The sequence below is a fragment of the Marmota marmota genome, unplaced genomic scaffold, assembly GCF_001458135.2.
Source record: "Marmota marmota marmota unplaced genomic scaffold, marMar, whole genome shotgun sequence".
NCBI lineage: Eukaryota > Metazoa > Chordata > Mammalia > Rodentia > Sciuridae > Marmota > Marmota marmota.
The window spans coordinates 10,333,414-10,352,388 of record NW_026000283.1 but is presented as its reverse complement, the minus strand read 5'-3'; the positions used below and the strand labels follow the sequence as shown (position 1 = coordinate 10,352,388).

The following is an 18,975-nucleotide window of genomic DNA, read 5'->3' as shown; positions in this document are numbered from 1 at the left end:
TGTCTCATGTTGCTTAATGTAGATAGTATTCTAGAAACAACAGTTTTTTTAAATAAATTAATTTGATAAATTAATTTAAAGCATGTAGTATGAAACATGCTTTTTCAAATTATATTCCCTGAGACAGTCTGATGTTGATCTCCCCACCCTTGGTTAAAAGCCACTGTGATAAAGAAAAGTTTAGCCCCTTTCCTCAGTTGCTGTTAATATCTGCACCCTCTGGCACCTTGTGCAATTAAGTCCTGCATGTTATGAAATGAAAGGTCCCATCCAGGTTATCACTAAATTACCATGTGACCTGAGCTGGCTCGGCCCTTTCCTCTCTCTGAGTCCCAGTCTCTTTTCCTATAAAAGGAGAAGTTTGGAGTGACAATAATAGCTATTGTTTATGGTGCACTTACTCTGTGCCAAGCACTTCTGTAAATAAATACATATATTCTCTTTTCTTTTTTGCATTGCTCAGGATAGAATCCTAAGTCTCGCACATGCCAGGCAAGAGCTCTGCCACTAAGCTATGTCCCCAGCTTCCATATATTTTCTTATTTATTCCTCCCAACAAGTCTTTAAGGTAGATTATATATTTTTTTTTCTTTTTTCTTTTTTTTCAGTGCTGGAGATCAAACTCAGGACTTCTTGCATGCTAGGCAAGTGCTTTACCACTGAGCTACACCTCCAGCCCCAAGCTACTACAATTTATCCTCAATTAACAGATGGATTAGCCAAGCCACTCACCAGCTACAGTTTCTCAGCCACCCCTCCACATCTTATTTTCCTATACAATGCGGAGGAATTAACAGTCCAAGGTCACAAACTAATAAGTAGCAGAGCCAGAATTTGCATCTAGGCAGACTGACGCTGGAGCCTATGCTTTTAACCAATATATTCTAATGAGGCCCAAAGGCATAATATGTTTGTTCATTTAGTCATTTGACAAGTATTTTAAAAGCCTCTAATAGAAGCCAGGCACGGTTTTACAGCAATGAACAAGATAGCCTCGATCCCTGCTGTAATGGAGCTGCAGTTGCTTCCAGCTCTGAATGTTGGACTAAACCAAGAGAAATGTCTCTGGGTTCAGTAGGGAGGTGTCCAAAAGGAAATGCTTCAGGAACTCCAGTTGGCCAGAGGAGCCTATGGACAGGGACAAGGCCATGCCTGGCTTTATGACCTTGCCCTTTTCTCCTTCCTGATCTTGTAGAGTCCTGGCAGACTGTGGTGTGTTAAAGCCAGCTCTTCTGGCTTCCTGAATCTTTTCCCAAACTCACATGCAGTGATGTCGTGTTGGTAGCTTAAAATCAGGTATGGTGGGAGTAATAACACCAAGAACATCAACAGATGCTATAAACCACATCATGTTTTCCCCTGCAATAGCCTGTTAGAAGTTGATCATTGCCGGGCACAGTGGCACACACCTGTAATTCCAGCGACTTGGGAGGCTGAGGCAGGTGGATGGCAAATTCAAAGCCAGTCTCAGTGACTTAGCAACTCAAGCAACTCAGAGAGGCCCTGACTCTAAATAAAATATTAAAAAGGGTTGGAGATGTGGCTCAGTAGTTCAATTCTCAGTACAAAAATTTTAAAAAAGAAGTTGATCATTGCTGGGCTAGAGATGTAGCTCACTAGGTTTAATCCCCAGCATTGCAAAAAAGAAAAAAAAAAGTTGACCACTGCAGCCAGTCTGTTAGGTGAGCAAATGTCTTTCCAGAGACACAGGAATGAAACAACTGGCCACTGACTTAGGTAGAATGCTAGCTGCCCTTTCCCTCCTCCTGTAGCAAGCTGGAATTCTGCTTCTCTTGTGTATGTTTTTTCCAAGTCCGACAGAACCCAGTTGAGCCTGGAATCCTGAGCAGCTTCAAAGTAAATATTATCATTATGACCCTTTGTATTCCTCACAGCCATTACTGTTGCTCATTTAGATGGATGAATCTCTTTGGGGCCCTTTCCCAGCAGTGCAAAGCAATGGGCCCCAGAACATTTGTTTTGCTGGCTCTAGTGGTTCTTCTAAGGCCCTTGTACTCTATCTACAATCATGGGATCCTCAAGATTTCCAAAGCCAAGGGATTTGTATATAATTTTGGTAGGGAGAGGGGACCTTCACCCCACTAAGTAATTATTGTCAACCCTAGCAAATCTATTGGAGAGGAGTCATATTATTCTCATGTCCATGTTTCTAGCCCAAAATAATAATTGTGGGAGCCATTAATTGGTAGCCTGACATAAAAATTAGGCTCTGGATTCAAAAAAATACTCGCCCTCTCAATCTCAATATATACACATGCATATGCACACATATATGCACATATGTATGTAGGATGCCTACTCTGCTGGATATAGGGCTACAATCAGAGCTCAACACCAAAGTAAATGATAATGTGAACAATATCCTAGATCTCAGTTAATAATCAAAGGTAGCACTACCATAATTTTATAGTGAGAATGCTCTATCAGAAAAGAAAGGAAAATAGTTTAGGGGACCATATTCTATGAATCATTTTATAGCAGTCGTTAAGGAAGTAAACCCAACAGTCACCCCAAGCAAGAGGAAAGATCACCTTCAACAGCCAAGCTATGGACTCTTAGCCAAGTCAGTGGCAGGACTCAGCACTATAGCTGGCTGAGACTGCAGCCTCAGAGCCACTCTAAGCCACTTATGACCTTGGTCCAAATTGTGGGTTCTCTGAGCAATGACAGGGTTATAAGCACAGCAAGAGAGTAAGATGCATGAGTCGTAGGCTTTTTTGGGTCAGGGATGAAGAATGAAATTAACCCAGTCAAAGCTGTTCTATCCAATGGTTGCACCTACAGGTCTAATAGGAAATACTGGGGCAGCCATATCCTGAGACTCCTTACAGGTGATAGGGTCCTCTTTCCCACCCTTCCCCTCTTGAAGGGACCATCCCAGCACTTGAGCGATTCCATCCCAGCAGGTACATACTGAAGCAGTTGTAGCTGTACAATGTCTAGGTAGGAAACAGAAGGGGGGGGGTGGTACTATTTCTCCCACTCACTTTGTCTTGAGCTTGGCTGCCTCTTCCTCTGAGCCCCAGGGGAGCTGTGATCCACATGTCAAATTTCCCTACACTTCTGCCAAAAAGAACCATTCTGATTCACATGGCCTCCCTCCCAAGGCTTTACTAGACCACCCAACTGCTTAGTTGAAAGGTTGCTTATGGTGGGTCTGTCATTTCACTTCTCATCTCTCAGCACAGGTCATATGGAGCTCTGGGAGAAATGCCAAGGGAATCTGATACGTCTGTGCTGAAATATTTTGATAATCCAATATTATGTGAAGTAAGTTGTCCATCATCTGCTAAAGATTGGAGCTCTTGTTAGTTAAATAAAGATTTGGCAGTGCTAATATTGAATGTGATAGCATTTGCTCTTGATGCCAATCACTGTGACTTTTATTTATTTTGTTCCCTCTCCTGACCTCACCTAAATATACCCATAAGTTAGACTTTCAGCATTTAAAGAGTTAATAACCTCGGTCTGGACCCTAAATCCCGATATATAATTCCACGAAGCACATATTTTCATCTCATAGGTTCCAAAGCTGCTATGTGGTAATGAGTCATTCAGCAAGTGAGTGAGCCTAGCTAACTGCCTGTCATTCAGATGCAGAAGTGGCTTTGCTGTTCTCTATTTGTCCTTGAGTATGCAGCGATTCTTACAGAAAGTGACCTGAAAAAAGAGTGCTGGGGCTGGGCACAGTGGTGCACACCTGTAATCCCAGCAGCTTGGGAGGCTGAGGCAGGAGGAACACAAGTTCAAAGCCAGCCTCAGCAAAGGTGAGGTGCTAAGCCACTCAGTGAGACCCTGCCTCTAAATAAAATACAAAAAAAAAAAAAAAATAGGGTTGGGGATGTGGCTTAGTGATCTAGTGCCCCTGAGCTCAATCCCCAGTACCAAAAAAAAAAAAAAAAGATGGCTGGGGCCAGATTGGAAGCAAAAATAAAGAGCCCAAGGAAAAAGAATGAACTTAGTGAGAAAAAAAAATTTAAATACATTAAAGAGTAAAATATCCAGTTCAGTGTTGGTTCAGATCTACAACATGAACGAGTTCCCTAGACACTCCATACAAAACTAAGAAAAGGCAATTAACGAAATTGTTTGAGTGTTCCAGCCAGTGTGAAAACTGACTTTATTATGGTATTTATACAATCATTAAGGAAGTCACTGAAAATATGCAGGTATACTTTCCTGCACTGTGGGGTGAAAATTATAGTCTACAATTGTGTTTGCAAATTTGGGATTTTTTTAAGAATATCAAGAAACTATTGTCCCTTTTGTTTGTTTGATTGGTGTTCAATGGTTTCCAAAGTGCTTTCCTGTTCTCAAGAGATGTGGCTGGCAACAGTTAGAGGAGCAATGGGAGGGATAAGGGATGGATCCATATTATGGCTCAACCACTTTTTCTCTGTTGTCTCAGATAAACACTTTATCCTCCCCAAGTTTCTGGGTCTCCATGTGTTCCATGAAAATACAAACACTACTTGCTTTGCTCACTTTGCAGAGTAAGGTCCAAAAGAACTAATCTGAGAAACTATTTGAGAACTATAATGAATGGCTGCTATGGAGTTAACTCATCCATCCATTCATTTCACAAACATTACTGAATTCCCTTTGTGCCTTGATTAGCATATGGAGGGGACACTAAGATGCAGCTCCCACAGTTGAGATTAAAGGTCTAGACAGAGATACAGAAGACCTTGCCCGCAGCTATGCGAGCCTGCACTTGAGCTCAGATTGTACTGAGCACAGAGAAGCTGCAGAAGGAACCAACAGACTCAACCCACTGCCTGCAGCTGGTAGGCAGGTGGCCTCTTTCTTTCCTCAGCCATCACCTCCCTCCCCATTCTGTCCTGGTTCTTGTCTTCTGCAGTCAAAATGAACTTGACAGCAGGAACGGAGCCAGCCAGCCCCCTTACAAAATTTCCACTGGGTCTCACGCAGCTCCGTTTCCCCCAAAATATGGCCCCAGATTCTGGTCCAGCCAAGGAAAAACATAGTAATTACAGTTGGCTGCTTACAAAAATAAGCAGATGGATAAGAGAAGAAGGCCGGATGGAGGGAGAGGAACGCTCTTGCAACTAGATCTGAATGACACACTATTTAACCTAATTACCTGCAAAGCCACATCCAGCCATTAAGGATCCATATTCTGTAATAGAATTTCCTGCAATGGAAATACTCACCCACGCACAGGATGTTGAAGCAGAAGCCCTGGCTGACTGACTTATTCACCAGCTGATCAGGCAAGCTGTCAAACCCCACATGTCCAGCCAGGGGGACGGTTCGGCAACCTTCACCCTAATTTGGGAGGGGAAGGAGGGAGAAAAATCAAAATGTGCTTAAAATTAATCTGGGTCTCAGTTCTCCATCCAAATGCTCTCCATGATAGGAAGTAATAACCATCCAGGTCCCTGGTTTCAGTCCTTTCAGGTACTCCCTGCCTCAAAGCAAAATGGCCTGTCATGTATTCAAGAACCCAGGCATCTTCTAGGCTCAATGCTGAATATCACCATAGTTCCGCAACCCCTTTTGTAGAGCAAACTACAGAGGGGGGTTTTCAGGAGTGGGAAGGTAGGGTCAGGGGAAGAGAACACTGGCACCCAAAGTTCTCAGACTTGGGTTAAATCTGCAATCAATTGCTTATGAGCTGGGTAACCTCAATGAGACTTGGTTTCTTTCCACAACTGTCATATGAGACAATATGTCCTATCTTAAAGGTGACTGGGAGATGCAGATATGCTAATTAATACATGCAATGAGCTTAGTACATGCATAAGTAGTCAGTAAATATCCCCAAAACCTTAGATAGCAATTAATCCTCTCTCCAGAACCTATAAAAGCAGCATAGCATAGAGGTTAAGGGGCGTAGACTTTGAAATCAGACAGGTTTGAGTTAGAGCCCTATGTCGGCCACCTTCTGGCTATGAGGCCTCTGACAAGTTATTTAACTTCTCAAAGTTTCCCCATGATAAAATCAGAAACTAGAGCCAGGAACAGTGGCACACGCCTGTAATCCCAGCAGCTCAGGAGGCTGAGGCAGGAAGATCGCAAGTTCAAAGCCAGCCTCAGGAAAAGCAAGGTGCTGAGAAACTCAGGAATACCCTATCTCTAAATAAAATACAAAATATGGCTGGGGATGTGGCTCAGTGGTAAAGTGCCCCGAGTTCATTCCCCAGTACACCAAAATAAAATAAAATCAGAAACTAGTAGCTGATGTGCAGGTTATATAGGAAAATGCTCTTCGAGCACTTAGTATGGTCCCTAGCACATGGTAACCGCTCAGTCAACAGCAGTTATCCAAGGATAACCTCACAGTGCAATGACCAGGGCATCCTTGGATCCTGGGCTGACCAATACTGACATAAAACACCCTGGCTCCCTCTAGCTAGAGGAAGCTGCCTCCAGGTTCCCTCTGGTTCCCTTGACTCCACAAGAGTCAGCCAAGCCACTCCCAGCCCTGGAAAGCAGAGGGCCTTTGCTTCACCTGCAAGGCCCAAAGCTGCTTACAGTTAGTTAATGGCTTTACCAAACAGGAAGTGCCTCAAACTAAGGCAGGTTTCCAAGGAGCCTGAGTGAAGGACAGAAAGGGCCTGAATGGAGTGCCAACTGCCAATGGCCACAGTGGAGAGGAGGGAAAGAAATGGGGAGAAAGGAGGAGAAGGGAAGTTGGAGACAGCAAGCTCCAAAGAATGATGGGCTATGGGAAGAGTCAGCATTTGTGTTGGGTGGGGCTGCACCAGGCTTTCCGTAACCAGAAAGATGCCAAGAGCAATCCCAAAGGGCATGGTTAGTGCCAGGAGGCCTACCCCAGCATTCCAGTCTTCACTAAGCTCTTACACTGGCTGGATCTGCTATCATACTAGGTCCATAATAAGCACATGCTTCACACTGAAAGGAATGGGCTGTGATGGTGGAGGAGCCTCTCAGTCGTCATCAGAACTGGCTCCCAGACAGCCCTTCACCCAGCTCGGGATCCCACTTCCATTGGTGTCATCAGATCCTTCAAGAGCTAGTGCCGGTTACTGCCATCTGGTGAGTTCATTATCCTCACACAACTCACCCCACACACTCCCAGTGGAGCATTCTTGACAGTCGACCATATGCCATCATTCAGTCAGGTTGGTGTATTCTGTGCCCCAGAAAGGCACCTGAAGACAGCTGTGTTTCATGAAGGACCCACATCACGCAGGGCTTTGTTCTACATTCACCTCTTTCTGTTTCCCCTTCTCCATTTTAATTAAAGCCAACAGTAAGATGTAAGATCCCCAGACTTAGTTCTTAGTCCTCAACACTGCAGGGAAGAAGGGATTTAAGAAGCAATATGCTTCCTCCACGGAGCCTCCTACATAGCAGGCCTTGGAAATTGGGATGGACTTAAGAGTTGAGGTTTCCTGAGCCATATTTTATCGTCTCTGGCTGCCTCTTCCTGTCTCCAAATTCAGCACCAGAAATGTCAAGTGCTCCAAAACCCTGGATCCAAGTGCCAAAAGAAGAGGAAAGGGATTCTCAAACAAAAGACAGTGGAGAGCAGTGGGGAAAGCTCCCCCCCTTATTCTTTGATATATTTTATTGTCAAAAACTTACCAAGGGGCTGGGATTGTGGCTCAGTGGTAGAGTGCTTGCCTAGCATGTGTGAGGAACTGGGTTCGATCCTCAGCACCACATATAAATAAATAAATAATAAAGGTATTAAAAAAAACTTGCCAAGCTCCTCCCATGTGTCCACCATTATCTCCCACCCAGCACAGTGCTGTAAATAAAGAGTCCCGAATAGCAAAATAAAAAGTATGAGCTGTATTCCCTAGGCAAAGGGACTTGGGGAATTTTGAGTATGTTTAAGCAGGGAGGGCCATGATAAAAGTAGGGCTTATGAAAGATCACTCCAGCTACAGGGTGCTTTGACTAATTGGAGGAACAGGAGACTAGGGCAGGGATACACACTGGAATAGGGCTCCAATAATGTTGAACAGGCAGAGTGACGTCCAAGTACTGTGACAATAAATGCTGGTTGAAGTGAACTGATTTGACTTGGGACTCAAGAAAGAGGCCGGGGGTACAGGTCAGTGGTAGAATGTGTGCTTAGCATGTATGAGGCCCTGGTTCCATCCCCAGCACCACATCCACAAAAAAGGAACAAATTTGAGAGATGCCCTAAAGGAGGGATGAGACTTAATAAGTGGCTGGGCAGAAGGAATGCGAAAACAATCAAAGCTGACTTCAAGATCTAAACCTTGATTGATACCAGCAAGGACAGAGAAAGGCCAGGAAAGAGAACTTGGTTAGTGGGAATGTCTAAGATTCTGTTTTCAAAAAGCTTTTACTAAAAAAAAAATCTACTTACAGGTTTTTTTTTTGTTGTTGTTGTTATTGTTGTTGTTGTTGCTGCTGTTGTTTAGGGCCCAGGGATTGAACTCAGGGGTACTTGACCACAGAGCCACATCCCCAGCCCTATTTTGTATTTTATTTAGAGACAGGGTCTCACTGAGTTGCTTATTAGCACCTTGATTATGCCAAGGCTGGCTTTGAACTCGTGATCCTCCTACCTCAGCCTCCTGAGCCGCTGGGATCACAGGTACATGCCACTATGCTCAGCTACTTACAAGTTTTATGTTTGATAATAGTAATCAATGTTCATTGCAGAAATCATAAAGAAGAAAATAAAAATCACCCACAAAAATCACTCTCCAGAGATCATCACTTAATATTATGTATTTTCCTCCAATCTGTATGCCTTTTTGTGGGGGAGGGGAGTACCAGGGATTAAACGCAGGGGCACTTAACCACTGAGCCACATCCCCAACTCTTTCTATTTTTTATCTTGACACATGATCTTGCTAAGTTGTTTAAGGTCTCCCTAAGTTGCTGAGGCTGACTCTGAACTTGTGATCCTCCTACCTCAGCTTCCCAAAACGCTGGGATTATGGGTGTGCACCACTATGCTTGCCTTTTGTATGCCTTTGTTTTTTTTAATAAAATAGGAATACTGCTGTATATTCCTTTTCATTACCTGAACTCATACCCTTTTTATTACCTTGCTTAATATAGTATGGATTTTTTTAGTAATTAAACATGCTTCTAAAAAATTGTTTTTATTGGTCATATAGCATTCCAGTGCGGGAATTTTTCATATTTTCTTAACCAATCTTCTATTGCTGGACACTTAGTATATACTCAAGTTTTCAATATAATAACACTGGTTCTTCCAGGTTTGCATATATCTCTGATCATGTCCTAGAATCGAAGCCTACTAGATCAAAAGGTTCACACATTTTAAAGACTTTGGTGAATGTTGATACATTATTGAATAGAGAATAGTACAAAATTTATATTTCTACCTCTAATATGTGAGTGTTTACCCACAAGCACCGAGTTTCACAGGCTTTTTAACCATTGTGAATTGAATCACTGAAAAATAGCATTGTGTTGTTTCATTTGCATTGTATTAGTGAGGGTGAACATGTTTTCATTGTTCAACTATGTATGTGAATTTGTGTATGTGAATTACCTAGTCATTTCTTTGCCCATTTCAAAAATGGGGTGTTTGTCTTTTCTCTTGGATTTGGAAAAACATGTTATGTGTTAAGGAAAATAAGATCATTTTGATTTTTATGGTAAGATATCCATGAAAAGCAATCCAATAAGTAGTTAGCAATATGGGATTGTAGGCTCAGAGAGCATTCAGTACTGAGTCATAAATTTAGGAGTGAGAGGTATAACACTGGATGTGCTCTCTGAGAGAAGTACAGGAATCAAAGAGCTAAAGACTGAGTACAAGAAATGTTCATGAGTAAGAAATGGAAAGATGAAGAGGATTCTGCAACGAGAAGAAAATGATCAGAAAAGTAAGATGATCCAATAGTTGTCTGTTGCCAGAAGCCAAAGAGAAAGTCAAGAAGAATTACTTCATTGATTCGGATTTTGCGAAGGTTACTGGTGACTTTTAGAATCCTTATTTCTTCTGTATCTTTTGCCCAGTGTCCATTACTCCTAAATTAACTGAAGAGCCTGGGGACTAGGGGACATGGGACCTGGTTAATGTGGTTTTTTGGTCCTCAAGCAGAAAAGTTTTTTTTTTTTTCCTCAAACCCTGTAGTTAAGCTTCAAAAATGTATTTGTGTAGTTCCTATTTTAGGAAATCCTGTCTAATGAGCACCATGCACTCTTGCTTTGATGAATCTTATACTATGTCAAGGTCATCATTGTGAATATTTGTCTTCATTGTTCAGAACTAAATATGTGGAGGTAAAAAAGACAGGACATTGGACTGGAATGAACATTTACCCCTGGAAAGCCCCTGGAAGTTTCTTTCCTCCTCTCTCACTAAACCTGATATCTCTTTCCTCTTTCTCCTTAAGGTGGCCTAATTAATTGAGGTCCTGATTACTTTGATTGCAGTTAATTGAATGCTCCCTTGACTACAATGTACACTAGAGGAGATGAAACTAGCAACTTGGCCCAGCACGTCTGATACTAAACCCTCAAGTTGTCATCTTGAATAGCAGGTGATGCCATGTTCAAGGATTGAACCGAGATGCCAAAAAGGTCATAATCACCAAACTATAAACTGCACATCTCCCTAACCTTAAAACCTCCTCTTAGATTCTATTCTGCAGAAACTCACATATCTATGCAAAGATCTCTGCACAAGAAAATTCATTACAGCCCTGCATATAATACTAAAAAAAAACTAATAGGAAAAAAAAAACCCTAAATGACAATGGGAAAATATTTAACTAAATTATGATACATGCATATTCTGGAACATTCTGCAGCCAGTAAGAGGAATGCAATATATGGAAATGTCACAGTGAAACCCATTAATTTGTACAATAAATATTCATTTTAAAAGTTAAAAAAGAGGAATGTGGTAGTTCATATGTACTGATGTGAATATCTCCAAGATAGATAGGTAGATAGATAGATAGATAGATAGATACCAGGGATTGAACTCAGGGGCACTCAACCACTGAACCACATCCCCAGCCCTATTTTGTATTTTATTTAAAGACAGGGTCTCACTGAGTTGCTCAGAGCCTTGCTTTTGCTGAGACTGGCTTTGAACTCGTGATCCTCCTGCCTCAACCTCCTAAGCTTCTGGGATTACAGGCGTGCGCCACCACACCCAGCTTCCAAGACATATTTTGAGATAGAAACAGAACAAGAAGCACAGGATGAACCTCTATATTCACAAGAAGCCTATATATGTGTCTTTTCACATAAATGTATAGGAGCACATTTACAGAAACTGAAAAAACAACTGCCAAACCAAAAACACAGTGGCTAGCTCAGGGGAGGAAAATGGAAGCAGGGGCCTAGTCAGGGGGGTCGTCAGCATGCTTTTGCAGTGTTTGATTCTTTTATACCACAAATTTATTCACACATTACCTGTATAATTTAAAAGCATTTTTAATAAAAGAAAGAAGAGTTCTTGCTCACTGGGCTTTGCAACAGAGGTAATTAGGATGCAGAAAGTCTGAGAGGAAGTAAAAGGAAGGCAAAAATAAAAGAGTGCTCATGAGAATTGGAGAAGCCCCCACTCCCCTCCCCAATTACATTTCCTGTTTTTTCCTCATCTGCAGTCACCTGCGGTTTTGAAATACGTTATACCACATTTCATATCACAGACAGAAACGCTGCTCTTGTTCCCTTCTACCTCCTCCCCTGAGGGCACACCAATTTCATTTTTTAATTGAATATTCGTAAGATTCATATTAAGAAGAACAAGCTATGGTGTTTCCAGCTGTGCATCTTTCTCCCATTGCTGTTATTCTGAAAATAAAGAGTCCCAAAAGTACCCAAGTAGGCAATTGCTGTCCCCCACTCCCCACTGCCTCTCTTCCAACATTAGTGGTAGAGTAAGCAAGCAGTATTTGAGGCTTCTGGGAAGGAAGGATCCATCTGTGTCGATAGAGAATTTCCTGTCTCAACGTTTAAGTTAGTAGCTGTCCTCCTGAAGGACGAATGAGAGTGAAATGTTTGGAACTCATTACCCATGATGGGGTTTTCCTTAAACTTTTTCCTCTGGCCTTGTCCATCCAAATGCTAGTGAGGGGCAGAAATATGGAGGTGGATTTTCTTCAGTAGCCTCAACAGTCGCTTAGTGGTGGATCCAATCTCTCACACCTTCCTTTTTTCCATCACCATCTCTGGCCTTGAATACTAACCTACAATGCAAATCTCCAAGCCCTTCAAAACCAATTCATCCCAGTAGCTCAGGAAGCTGAAGCAGGAGGTTTGCAAGTTTGAGTTCGGCCTCGGTAATTTAGCCAGGCCCTAAGCAATTTAGTGAGACCCTGTCACAAAAAAATAAAAATGGGCCAGGCGTGGTAGCACACACTGGTAATCCCAGTCTCTCAGGAGGCTGAGGCAGGAGGATCGTGAATTCAAAGCCAGCCTCAGCAACTAAGAGAGGCCCTAAGTAACTCAGTGAGACTGTCTTTAAATAAAATGCAAAAAAAGAGCTGGGGATGTGGCTCAGTAGTTAAGCGTCCCTGGGTTCAAATCCCTGGTACCAAAACAAACAAACAAAAAAATCATCAATTCAATGACATGATGAAATATTAAACAATTGAAAAAATATTTTCTAAAGATAGTTAATAACACAAAGAAATCCTCACCAAATGCCGTTTATCAAAGTAAAGCAAAACAAAACACCAACACACACAGGAGCATCCCAGTGGTCAAGGGAAACTGCGATGACACTGGTTACTTCTGAGTAGAAGGCTTATATGTGATGTTGTTGTTTGATCTTTTCCAAATTTTCTATAAAATGCATGCTTTAGTTTTATAGTCTGGAAAAATGTTGTTTGGGGTTTTTTTTTTAAAGAGTCTATGATGAGAGCTGCAGTTGTAGCTCAGTGGTACAGCGCTTGCCTAGTGCATGTGACGCCCTGGGTTCGATCCTCAGCACCACATAAAAATAAATAAAATAAAGTTATTAAAAAAAAAGATTCTATGATGATACTTTCCCAGGCAGGAAGTGGCCTCAGATATTCTAGAAAAACCTTCAACTACAACTAAAAAGATAGACAACCAGAATATTTGGTTAAGCAGAACATTTAGCTCTCAGGAAGTTTTACTGCATATAGGACATTTATTTTACCAATGATACAATAAAACCCTGTTATTCTTCTAATACTAACTTATTATTACACATAATAGATGTAACTTATTATTTTACAGTACAATTTATAATTGTAAAGATTCGTGTAAATCAGAAGTCAAAACATATATCCTAGGGGCTGGGGATGTGGCTCAAGCAGTAGCGCGCTCGTCTGGCATGCGTGCGGCCCGGGTTCGATCCTCAGCACCACATACCAACAAAGATGTTGTGTCCGCCGAAAACTAAAAAATAAATATTAAAAAAATGTATCCTAAAATGTGTAGTGAAATGTCCTGATAAAACAATCAGGTGGCTCTCAGCTCCATCTGCTGCCTCCAATGTTATCATAAGAACCACAAAAGCACCAATAAATTCCCAGATTTTTTTTTTTTTTGGTGGTGCTAGGGATTGAACCCAGGGCCTTGTGCATGTGAAGCAAGCGCTCTACCAACTGAGCTATATCCCCAGCCCCAGATTTTTTTTAAGAAGTAAAAATTTCCAATGCACTCAATACTTCAAATACTAGGATGTCCCTTGTGGTGATTAAGCCAGGTTAAGAGGAAACAGAAGTTTCAATGCCCTGTACTGGGAGACGGAATTTGGGGGACATAGCAAGAAGAAACAAGGCCTGCAAAAGCTGGCAGCTGGCCCTAACGGGCCTCAGAAATGCCCTTCAGTGGGGGAGCAGCTTATGGGACGCTGGGGAAGCGTAAGGAGAGTCCATCCTTACCACACAGGGGGGAAGGCCCATTTTTGGCAAAGCCAATAGATGAAACCGATTTAATACACAAGATAAATTCCAGAGTGGCTTTTCATTCTATAAAAGGATCCACAGCAGGATTCCATTAAATAGCCAGCTCTTCTAGTGCATTTAAAGTGGGATTCCACAGACAAACATTCAGCTGTCATGTACCTTTATTGGTAGACAATAGCTATATATACCTACATGGACAGACAATATCCAAAAAGTTGTTCCTATTCTACTTACAGAGACCCTGCTGAGCTAAAAGCATAGACTCACCTTCTGCACAATTCAATTCTCTCCCCCACCCAGCTCAAGGAGTCAAAGCAGGGAAGGGGTGGAGTTCATTTCTGCCACCTCATTTGGAAGCAGAAGGAAGCAAAAACCTAAAAGAAATTAGGCTTGAGAACTAGGAAACATAAGAACCAAACCGTACATACAACGTCAGGACTGGAAACGCCCTTAAAGATCACCTACTCCAACCCACTCTTTTTATGAAAGGGGAAACAGAGACTCAGAGAGAGGAAATGACTGGTCCCGAGTCACAGAGTGATTTAGTGGCAGCAAGTGGTGCTAGGATCCAGACCCCTGTCAAGCAGACTGCCACTCTCAAATGGAAAAGCTGACTTAAGTGGCAGATGTATTTCTTTCTGCTGCTAAAATTCCAGGACTTGGGGGTTTGTGGTTTGGTATTTGTCAAGAGTGAGAAAGGTCAAGGAACATGACCCAGGTGGTCCTGGCCCACAGAAGGCAACTGAGGCAGTCCCTGCCATGAAGAGCCTATTCCCCTCCTCTCCGCTGTCTCCCCGACTTTTCTCTGTTTCCTCTCTTCTGACTCCAGTCTAACATTCAACCTGGCCAGCTGCCCAGCTCCACTGAAGAGCCCCAGGACTAAGGAGCCTACCTAACTCAACAAGCCATTGTCTAGGTAAAATATCTCCACCTCAGGCCAGAGGTAACCCCTGCCCATGGCAGTCAACTGTCTCACAAAAACTAGACAGATTCCTTTCAAGCCAGGCAGTTTCCAGTTTTCTAGGTGTTCTGGATATTGTTACCTCCAATCCATTAAAAAAAAAAAAAGAAAGGAAGAAAGAAAAGAAAAGATTTACCCATAGGCCTCTGGGTGAATGCCCAACTACCCTCGGGGGAGCCTGAATTGCCTCTGCCTCCATCTGGTCTAGTTTAATGGGGATCTGAAAAAAAAAACCCAGTTCCTGCTTCAGCATCAGTGTTCAGAGCTGGGGGCCTCTGCTGTGAAAGGAAACCGAACACCTCAAACACTATCTCACACCCCATCAGGGCCGTGAAAGCAGAGTTCTGCTCCTGTTACCCCAAGGCCTTCTTTAGGGGTCAGAGAGAGCCCTGGCAGGGGAAATCGGAACCCTGAGGCCTGTCCCTGAGAAGGCCTGCAAATCTTTTCCTGGTCGAAGGGATGTCCCAACTCCAGGGCCAGCTGAGAGAATAGTGCACAATTCAGCAGATGGTTGTCTCTAATGAGAAGACACTGGAGGAGAGGATAACATTATTTCTCACCCTCCTGAGCATGTGGCCTCCTTCCTCTGTGCAGGCAGTTGAGAAACCCACGATTTCAAATCCTGGCAGCAGAAGCCTCCTCCTGCCAAACTGAGGAGGAAGGGTCTGTGTTTCTAATTTATTCTGCCCCCCCCTCCAGTTGTTACTTAAAATAATCCATCATTACATGGCTGGTGGCTCCAAGATTTTTATTTAAAGCAATATGGAGAGAGGGGGGAAAAAAAAGAAAACCCACACAACCCGTGACTGTGCTATCTTGGATTTAAGCTGAGAATCTTTAACATCAGTCTTCAGATCACTCAAGTATACTCTTCTCTGACCCCTGTGAGGGTACTGAGGGGTACAGGGAGAAGAGGGGGAAGAGAAGGCCTGGCAGGATTTTGATTTCTTTTTTTTTTCTTTTTTTTTTAATATTTATTTTTTAGTTTTCGGCGGACACAACATCTTTGTTTGTATGTGGTGCTGAGGATCGAACCCGGGCCGCACGCACGCCAGGTGAGCGCGCTACCGCTTGAGCCACATCCCCAGCCCTTTATATAGAGATTTGTGTCTACCTCTACCACTAGATGTGAACTCTCGAGGGAAAGAGGCTATGTGCATTTGGGAGGCACTATAATGGTCCCCCAATTTTTTATTTTGGAAAATTTCAAACACACAGAAAAGTTGGAAAATGGTATAGTGATTTCCCATTGGCCTTCAACTTATATTGAACAATTTTTAATATTTGGAGCCATGTGAACTTTCTTCACTGCTATATCCCTAGTAGAGCTATAGGTGAATGTTGGGGTCCTGTTTTTCCTGCTCGAAGAACAATATTACCTTTGGTGAGTAGGGATGGCTGAGGCAGGAAGCTTCAAGGAGAATCAAAAGGTAACTGCCACCTGATAGCAAAACCAGAATGCAGCAGCAACCTCCTCCTCATTGGTGGGCAGTTATTCTGGGACAGTTACCCTAGGCCAACCGAGGTAATTTTGTAGGGCAAAGTTAGGCCCTACAAATTCTTTCATTGAGGAGAAAGACCTTTACCCAGATTGTCACTGGGAAAAGCAACATTGTTCACATTGTGGGATTGGTTCCAGTGAGAATCAACCAGACTATTCTTCTGTGGTCAGTACCTACAGCGCCCACCCCTAATGCAACCCTGAAAGAAATAACTCAGTATACAAGGTAGGAGATGCTGCTTTTGGAACCTGCACTGTGTCTTGTTAGATTACCCTGGACAAGTCATGTGACCTCTCAGAGTGTATATTAATAGCAGCCCAAGCCACCTCAGGCAGGAGGTGGAGGTGGAGCACCTCAAGGATCTTTTATAATGCTCTCATTATCTCAGTATCCACAATTTGTCTCTCTAATTAGACAGGAAGCTACCTTTTTTGGTAGCCTACCACCTTTTTTGGAGGGGGTATAGTTAACAAGGGCCACCCATCATATTAGACACAGTAGTCATACAAATAAATATTCATGGACACAGCAGAGAAATAGCGCTGTCACACAGAATCCTTTGTGGTGTTCATTCAAATGGGATGGAATTGAATTATGCACACAAGAATTGAACTTCCAAGTTGCATGCTTGGCCAAATAAAGGTACTATCCAACAACAACTCTCCAGCCTGTTTAATCACAATGACCCTCAACTGACCCTGGAAAGGACACCCAAACACATACACACACACACACACACACACACACACACACATGCACATTCACCAGGACACTACTCACATGGTACCATGTCTCAAGGCTATTAAAAAAGAACTCCTAAGCTAACCACACTTAGGCTTAGGCTTATTCTCTAGTCTTTTCATCCTATACACACATGGAAGAAACCAGCAACAACCAGTAGCCTAAGGTCTCTTGATTAATTCCATCTTCCCTTGTGAATTTCAACTTCTTGCAAACACAAAGGGAGCAGAGAGACAAATGACACATAAATAAGAGCTTCACTGGCTTGGGGGGAGGGAGGCATGGAGAGTGACGTCAGTTTTCCCAGAAACCCATTTATCACGATAACAAGGTCTCAAGTGCTTGGGCTGCTCTTTCAGCTTCAGAAGCTGGCATAGAATTATGTCCTCCAGCTTACAGTATGGCAAGACCAGCCAGAGCAAAGTGGAGCCATGCAAAGCAAAGCAAAGCAAGGGACTGTAAACTACCCCCTACCCACTTCATCTGCAAAACAAAGAGGATCTCTGGAGTGCCTGAGTTGTGCCTGAGGTGAAACAACCTTCTGGAATGTTCCCCTTTGCAGGTAAGGGAGACTGGTAAGAATGTATGGAAGGGTCGATGCAAATTCATTATCTGACAAGAAAAAAAAATCATTAGTGTCATTTTTTGGTCACTGTGGATGGAGCGAGCATAATCCAGGAAGCTACTTCCTCTACTTAAACTATGCCATCTCTAAAATGCATGTAACAAGGGGCAGAAAAGCACTCTAGGTGCCCTCAAAACACTAAAGCAATAAATATCACAGTGCCAGTTTTGTGGAAAAGAGAATTCCATCAAATCCCATCATCACAGAGCACTGTCTTCTATCTACTCCTCAATCTTCCACACCATGACTGCATAAAGAGCTCTATTCTGGGGGTGTTCAGGGGGTAAGAGAGGTTCCAAAGAAATGATCCTGACCTTCCAAACTGAGATAGAGGTGGAATAAATTTATTCCATCACATTCTAGATTCAGATTTTAAAAACAAATCAATTTCAATTACACCACACACCTGGAGGCTGGTGGTTTCTTTTGTTTTTTGTTTTGTTTTGCACTAGAACTGCATTGTGTGGAATATTTCCCTAAATAAGTAAACTACAAGGTTTAACAACATTTTATGTGGCTTAGATATTTTCATCATGTGATATTTAGTGTCATGGGATTTGACCTACCTCTACATCATTGCCCTGCCTCAACTCAGGGTGCTGATGGGCTTCTTAAAATCCTAGATACCCATGGATGAATAGAAAAACTAGGTTGTTCCTCTCAAATGGAAACATCTCCTTGCACAACCAAACTTCTGGTCTAAAACAAACATGGAGCCTCAGGTCACTTCAATGATTTCTCTGCACATCCCAAGATGGAAAACTTCAGTTTTTTAAATGAAGACTTTTTTTTTTCTTTTCCCAGAGTTGGTTGCCAACAAAAAGAGAGCCGATACTGCTTTTGCAAGTCTCACATTTATTTTCCTGAGTCCCCACAGAAAGAAGCCAGCTCCACAGGTTTGGGCACACAAGCCCAGTTATACTGAACAGGCACCCGAGACAGACCCCCAGAGGACCGCTGAGAAACATGCCAAAATACGCAGCCAGCCACCTACAGGCCAGCGAACTGCACCCCACACAGACGCAGAAGTGGAACCCAGAGGCACACAGAGCAAGCAGACACTGAGGCATTCTGGACGCATGGACGCACACCATAGAGGTGAGCACACTCACAGAAACAGGCAGACTCATCTGGGGTCACAGACAGAACCCCGGGCGCCACTGCCGCCTGCCCAGGGAAGGCACGAGGGCGCGCGCGTGCACACACACGCGCACACACCGATACACACACAGACGCAGTCACAAATGTAATGCATATGGAGAAACCCTACTCCAGCCA

At 42.9% G+C, this 18,975-nt stretch overlaps 1 protein-coding gene across 7 annotated transcripts in view; it reads right to left on the bottom strand.

Annotated features, from left to right (window-relative positions):
- The window catches only part of Septin6 (septin 6), a 73,468-nt gene extending 59,312 nt beyond the window's left edge, over positions 1 to 14,156 (bottom strand). For 4 of the 7 annotated variants that reach the window (XM_048797142.1, XM_048797141.1, XM_048797139.1 and 1 more), the window contains exons 1-2: positions 14,136 to 14,155; positions 5,196 to 5,310 (exon numbers count right to left, since the gene is read on the bottom strand). The gene's annotated coding sequence lies outside the window, so the exon portion shown is untranslated. Of the gene's footprint in view, positions 1 to 5,195; positions 5,311 to 14,135 lie in introns of all 7 variants that reach the window. The other 3 variants (XM_015498521.2, XM_015498520.2, XM_048797138.1) reach the window with 2 other exon arrangements.
- Between the last annotated feature and the right edge of the window lie 4,819 nt (positions 14,157 to 18,975).